Raw genomic sequence first — 7,949 nt, 5'->3', positions numbered from 1 at the left:
CAGGACCTGTACTTTTTGGTGAGTACTTTGAGGTACATATACTCACCTGAGCACGTGTATGTAATGTTAAATTATACCTGTGATCTACCGACTTCTGAGAAAAATATTTATTTGATAAAACATACCTCAAACAAAAAGCCATTTACTTTTAGTAGTTGTTTTTGGAGCTTTTTTAATCACATGGTCTTCAGCTGCAGATAGACTTTGCTTAGCTGTCATGGAGGTGAAGATGTTCATGTTCTCATTTATTCTGAGCATTTTAGGGAGTTTGTTTTTTTCATGTTTACGCAGAAGTCAAGGTTCAAAGTTCATTCTTGACTCTGAAAAATTAACAAAACAATCTCACCAATCTTACCAATAATTCATCATATTGGTGTGAATGTAATGATTTCTGGAGCCCACTAGATGGAACTGTTTAGTCTTGTTTGATGTACTGGGCTGGGTATCAGATGTTGTCTTAGTTTTACAGTGAAAAACAATCCATAACAGTGAGGGTTTAAAATAATACAGGCAGCCGACATCTGACAGCCTCTTAAAAGAAGTGATGTATGTGACAGTAAACAGAGGATGAGGAGAGCAGGGATGACTGACGGTGAAGGCTGAATACAAGGAAAACTAAACACTCCCTACTCCCAACTAAACATTTCCCTACAATGCTAAAGGAAACAGGTTTAAATCAAACCACAGTCATGATGAAAAGGCACAGTACGCTGCAGTGAAGCTGTTTGTGTCGAGGCCAGCTGAGGAATGTGTCCTCTTCACTTCATTTACCTCAGAATGTGGCCTCAGACCAGGCTCTCACTGCACTCTGACCGTATGGAAGGAACATTTAGGACGCCGTTTGATGTCCAGTCTACTGTGAAATGTCCTCTTTGTGGTATATATTCTGAGACAGACATTTACATACTTCAGAGAGTAATTAACTTTATATAGAACTTTTAAAACAGCAGTTGCAAAGTGCTTAAGGGAGGAAAAAAAGAGATCATAGATGCAAAAGTAACCTACATAAAAAGGTCCACAGCCACACTAACAGCTCTGTGAGGCTGCCTTTATTTATGGCTAAGGCCATGCTAACAGCAGCATGCTAACATGCTGATGATTAACAGGTATGAAGTTTACCATGTTTACAAGCTTAGTTTAGTGTGTTAGCATGCTAACATTTAGCAATTAACACTAGGAGACATCTGAGAAAACAGACATTTTCAATCTGAACCAAAGGTCTGACTGACAGTGCCATACAGCTACAGCGCTAACATTAAAAACATAACATCAGTCAGTTATGACATCCGGAAAAATGCTCTTATTTGACTTCTTAGGCAGCTCTTTGATCTGCAGCGTTTAATATCTGATTTCCACTGTAATAAAAACCCACCCCGCTCTCTGAAAGCTGCTCCAGAGGTGTGTGAATTTATGTAAATTTATCTTTATCCATTTATTTTTCTGTGAGGCACTTGATTATTTTTACTCTAATCCTCAGGGAACCCCGTCTTAATGGAAATGGAAAAAAAACAATAATGTGTTTGGTCTTTTTTTTTTTAACAAGTGACAAAAAATCTTTCATTTTCCCTCAGTGGGAACTTGACTCCAAATAAGTTGTTGATTTGCATTGAAAACAAATGAAACAATTATATCAAACTGACAGGTTTGCTTTTCTTCCCTGAAGAAAAATAAGCTTTAAAGACTCAAAACTGCACTTAATGGCTTGTTAAAATGAATTTTTGCAGTGAAGCCCCTGTGGCCTGTTTCACTGTGTACCACAGTTAAAAGCCTGTGTGTCTGATTATCTGTCTGTCTGTCTGTCTGTGCATCCCACCACTCCCATCCTGTTTTAGAGGGCTCTCTTTGACCACCTCCTCCCATAATAGGAGGCTCTGTCTGGGCTTCGAAGAGGCTGCAATAGCCCCCTGGATGACAGATGGACAGATGGATGAGGTAAAGACAGGATGCTGTAAAGTTGACGTACACAGCGTTACTTCTCATATTCTGTCTTTTGGTCAGTCAAGAGTGAACAAAAGACAAAAGTCAAAGTCAGGCAGGACCAGACACTTGGGCTGTGAGAGACAGGAGCAATTACTGTCTGAGACGTCATCGGCCCAGAGAGAGAGAGAGAGAGAGAGCGAGGCAGACAGAGGGGAGGGGAGCAGGGAGAAGAAGAATAATAAAGGAAAGGAAGGGAAACCACAAGGGACTCCTGAACTTCCTCTGGATCAGAGCAAAGGGAAGTGAAAAACACTGAAAGAAAAATACAAGCACAGAACATTTCCTCCCTCTGACTTTCTTTCGTTCCCTGAAACGTGACTCATGTAAACAGGTGATTTCCTGCAGTAAGATCACTGGTGACCTCGATCACAGGCAAGCAGTGTGTTTAAACTACAACAGGTGCTTGTTCCATCTCAGTCAGTTGTCTCCTTAAAAACACACAACCCTCAGAGAGGCTGGTGTGCTTAACGTACAGCCCCCTTCCTCAAATGAGTTCCCACTACTAGACTCAGAGAGAAGGTCTAATATTGAAACTTTCATAATATATAAAGTATATTATATGTAAGTAGAGATAATATGCAACAAGGTGCCCAGATATGTGAAAAAGTAAAAGCTGAGTCAGGTGTAAAAACAGTAAAAAAGAAAAACATTAGAAGAGGAGGAGGAAATCCCTCTGTGAGTAAACTGCTCATAAACATAATAAATAAAAGATTTAGTCTGTTCTTTTCTTTATCAGGACAAACTGAAGTGTAATATTGTGCTGATTCCATGAACACTGACTAAGCGGGGCTGTGTTAATATAACATTACATGTTTTGCTCTCATGGTTGGGTTCTTTTTTTTTTGCTGAGTGATCATTCATTAAGCAAACACAAGAGTAAAATCCTGATTTTGTTGCTGATTTCTCGAATATTTTCACCCAGAGATAGAAATTTAGTAGCATGGCTGAAAAAGTTTAGTGTTCAGCTAAACATGTCGGAATATTTTTTCCATCAATCCATCCATCCATTTATCCATAATCTGTTGTCACCAGAAGCTCTTGAAGCTTTGTCAGAACACCGTCAGGTGCTGTGTGTTGTGTTGTGTGGCTGCTGCCTGTCAGCTGGCAGCAGCAGCTTTAATGATTCGATTTCAGTTTTACTGCGTGCATAAAGGTGTTTTGAGCCTCTGTGGCAGCTGATTAGGTCAACAAAGTCCTCTCAGGTTGTCTTTCTCACAAACACAGAGGCGTAATCTTTCCCCATGCTGATCAGTAAACCTGATAAGGACTCCATCCTTCCAGCTGGCAGTGACTAATGCTCTGGCAGTCACACTGTTTCTCCTGAGAGTCGACTGTTCTGCCTGTGAACTGAGACAGAGAGAGAGAGAGGATGACACACCATGCACAGGTGTGTGTGGTACCTGTATCAGACAGAAAATCAAGACAACTTCAGAGAAACGTGATCGTGAGTCTGTCTCATGTAAAACATCATTCTTGACTAGTTTTTCAACCTTTAATTGTTAATTACTGAAATCCAAACTGACAATATGAGTGATTCGTATGAAACTGATCTACACTCTAAGAGGACCTGGGGCTTTCATCTTAAGAAATTTAAATCTCAGACATCAGCAGGAGTCTAGACCCATCAGTCATCAAAGATTCATAAAACCTCCATCAGGAGAGTCTGAGGGGTCACGCTTAGGTCATTAAAACAGGTTGAACCAGACAGACAGTCTACAGCCAGAACTAATGCTAACAAAAAATGATAAACACGACCATTAGCTCGCTAATATTTGACTTATTTAGACTGAGGAGTAAAAGATTTAATACGGTCAGCAGAAATTTAACACTGGATCAAAGACATTATGCTGGGGATTTGTAATTCGAGTGGTCATGTTTGGGTTTAATTTGACTTAAAGTGATCATTCTCATCCTCATCATATATCATATTTCCAGTCATACACATGTACAGCTCAGATGTCACATATATGACATTTAGAGAGAACTGACTGTAATCATTACACTGCTCTTCCCATCTTTTCATCACTTTGACATTCTCCTCCTCAGCTGGTGAATCACAGTGTTCCACCTCAGTGAGCAGACTCTACTGATACTCTGCTCTGTCCGCCCCGTCAAACAATAGAGAGTATTAAATATACATTGCATAGATAGTGCAGCCTAACAGTCAATATGGGGTCTTTTTTACCATCACAGAGAACATGTAGTTATTCTTTTTTCTGTCGCTCTGGAGGCGACTCATTGCAGAGCTCATTTGCAGCAGCTCTGTTTGCTCTAAAAGCAGCCTGTCTGATAGCTGTGCTAATTTTCCTTTCAGATCTCTTTCTGCTCGGTGCTCACAAATAACACGGTGACATGAATCCAAAACGTGAATAAGAAACCTCACAAAGCATCAGACAGGACAAGTCCAAGTCGTGTTGTGTCCCACAATATGGACTGAATGTCAGAACATCTCTTTCAAGCCACTGCAGCATCTCTTTAAGCTTTTGGTCTGATGCAGTATTTCCAGTCACCTTTACTCCTACAAATGTTGCAGAGTTTGGTTGAGTTTAGTTAACTGTGAGTTTTGTTAATTTGTTCTGAAACTGAACTATTTTTATTCAACAGAACTTTTCAGTGTCAGCACCTCTAATTATGTTTAGAACTGCAGAAGACTTCTTTCCACAAATTAGCTGAGAAACTCATATGAAGACCTGCAGAGAAGAAATGTGTTTAAACAGTGTTGGGCTGCGTAACTGTCCCAAACACTTGATGATTTATTATGCATGGAGGCCTAGATTCCTTTGTAGAGAATGAATAAATGCATCATGTTTGAATTATTAAACAGTGACAAGCCCTGTGTGTCTGAGCCGATTGGCTGTTTACACCACTGATGTGGAAGTTAGGTAAATAAACTGTCTCGTCCTGCAGTCGTCTCCATCCTTGGATTCTTCCTCCGTTGTATTCCTGAAGGGTTTTAACTCATCTCGACAAAGAAAAAAAAAACACGAGGCCAGTGACACATGGAGATGCCAAGAGGAAGACCAGGATTTCCCAGAATTAGGACAAACACAGATGAATTAAACATCAGAGCAACTGAATTCCTGCCACTGCCCGTCTCCGTGTTTGGTTCTCTGAAAACAGACAATCTATCAATGACAGGGGGGACACACAACGGCCGGTCTATGCTGTGCATTGACACATACATATTTAAAAGAAGAAAAAAAAAAACTGCTAAAATTGACGAGGACATCAGCTCCATCTAAACAGGAAGTTTGCTGGCAGGGCTAAGTGGGAGGCGTCTGCCATCATCACAGGAATGAGACTACGGAAAAGACGGGATGTGCCCGGAATAAATGAAGACAGGCCACAAAAGTCACACAAGACAAAACACAAAAAGTCATGATTAGGTCTATTTCCATTTTTTTTTTTAAGATTACAGGAGTTATTACATCCCCACTTTAAAAAAGATACATTAGGAAAATAAAAGGCAAAATCAATGATTCAATGATTCATTTTGATTTTTGTAGCATATTTTCATTACATAAAAAATTAGAGAATCCACTTAATCTGCAGCAGTGTAAAGATATAGTCGAGATAAAAGTCCCAGGTTTGCTTTAGTGGTCCATTTGTGCCTGGTGTGTGTTTTCAATAAGCCTTCATGTGCAGCGTTTAGCTTCCTTCATTCATCACGATTACTGAAATGATGTCAACTGGCTTCACAAAGACAGAAACAAAACAAGATTCAACAGCATAAAAACAGAAAGCAAGATCATTTTTTCTCTTTAATCAGAGGCAGCTACATAACATAGTTTGCTAACTAGATTCTATGCCTGAATATTAAAATAAATCACTTTCCTTCATTTGTTAGAGCAAGAACCGATTTGCATATTCACAGATACAGTAAAAAGAGAGATAGAATATTTCCATAAAATGTACAATGTACTTCTTCATCATAAAACACAAAAGAAATCTAGTGTAGTGGTTTTTATAGAGTAAAAATAAAACTGTGAAGCTGCTCTGTCTTAAAATGCCTTCAGTTTCTTTTTAAAGATGTTTTTGCTCAAAGAAAAAGAGGCTTTTTCCAGACAGTCTGATGCCCTCTGTGCAGCCACACAGCTTCTTATTGCATTCGCCTTCTGACCAAATACAAGCAGCTGCTGTCTGACTGATCGTGTGTGTTTGGTTTCTTCTATAGCTGGTTCATCCAGGTGTGGACTGACTGACTGACTGACTGACTGACTGACTGACTGGCTTATCACCTGAGTCCTAAAAACAAACTTCAAGTGTTTCTTAAATTATCTTTCAGATACAAAGTACAACACTCATGGTCCTGTTTTTTCTGGTCTTATTTATAATCAAACTTAAAAGTCAAAATGTTTTGATGACTAATGTTGCACTTTTCACTTATCTCTATATCTGGCTGCTAGTCCGAGTCAATTTGCCCAAATTAAAAACATTTTCCCGCTCTGATGTCGTCTAGCTACGCAAAATGTTTTGTTGGCGAAACATCCAACCCCAGAACAATGGAGGTAAATCGTGTTTGTGCTGCTAAAAACACTGGAGAATGACGTGTGAAAACCCAACAGCATCAAGTGCTTCCACAGACAACGTCCAAAAGTTGTTGTTGTTTTTTAAAAGAACCTGAAGTTGATTTAAAAAAAGCAAAACAGCGAAAAACGTCCACAAAAACTCTGCAGAGTGCTCAATAATCAATCAAATTTGGGAAATTATTTTTTGTCATTAGGGTGAACTGACTGATTTAATGATGCGGCTAATCCAGGACATTAGATTTTGGTTACAGCTTTAAAATATATGGGGATCTTCTCAGACACTGGAGCATGGAAGACATGAGGGACAAGGCCTCCTTTCTCTCTCAGAGTCCGGCTCCACATTCCTCTCATTCTGCTGGGCACGACCTGACCACAACTACAGCTGGCTCTGTGTCCGTCTCACTCTCTTCTGGGAATTCTTTTTTTTTTTTTTTGCTATTTTCTGAGGTCAGGAAATCCCAACAAGGACACAGTGATCATCCATGGAGGCCACTGGTCAGGTTCAGGTCTGGGATTTAGGATCTGTGCGTAGTATCTCCAAAGCTAATCTTCCAGTCGCACAGATCTACAGAACAGATGCTCAGATAATGGTGTTATAGAAATACAGATTTCCACTCTGATTGTGCTGAAACAACTGTTGTAGCTCGCTCCTGCTCCTTCGACAGCCACAGACACATCAGGATGAATCCATGATCTAAAAGCAGGTCATTTCCTGTTAATGTCAGCTCAGGTTTAACGGCCTGAACACACCTGACCCAGGCTCTCAAAGAAGATTTAAAACAACAAGATGAACTGCTATTTAAATGTTAGAAATGCTTTGACTTTGGTTTTTCACTTTTTCATTAGTAGATGAAGTGAAATTAAAGGTGAAAAAGTCTCTTCTGTATGAATTGTTGCTTCTCTTTACACTCAGACAGCTCTCTAAAAACAATATGACAAAAACGACATGTCTGAGCCGCTAATTTGTCTCTTTGGTCTGTCATTTAATGATCTGCTTGAATAAAATACACCTCTTTCATCTCTCTCTGATGACATCTAATTATCTTGCCTCTCTTTTGCTCAAAACAACTTTTCTCCAGCCCGTCCTCCACATGCCGCCGATCCATCCGCTCGTCCTGAAGCTCTGTCAGGTTTTTTTAAGGGGGAGGAAAACATCCACCTTCAGTTCAGCCAGTTCAGAAAGACATTTTTTTTTTTTTTATCAGCAGCCAACAACTGGAAGTCGTTAGCATCCTGTCTCAGATATACGTTCATGTAACCTGGATCCAGTACCACCACTGTTTGTACTGGCTGATTGAACGCAAACTAATTTTACCTGCTGCACACAGCAAACATCATCATCATATCCAGGGTTAATAGTCTTGACAAATTTGCACTGACAAATCGCCACAGTGAAAAATATTCAGTGGGTCAGGAGGACTCCTGGTTCAGAATATACTG

The sequence above is a fragment of the Lates calcarifer genome, linkage group LG17, assembly GCF_001640805.2.
Source record: "Lates calcarifer isolate ASB-BC8 linkage group LG17, TLL_Latcal_v3, whole genome shotgun sequence".
Taxonomy (NCBI): domain Eukaryota; kingdom Metazoa; phylum Chordata; class Actinopteri; family Centropomidae; genus Lates; species Lates calcarifer.
This window is presented reverse-complemented; position numbering follows the sequence as displayed.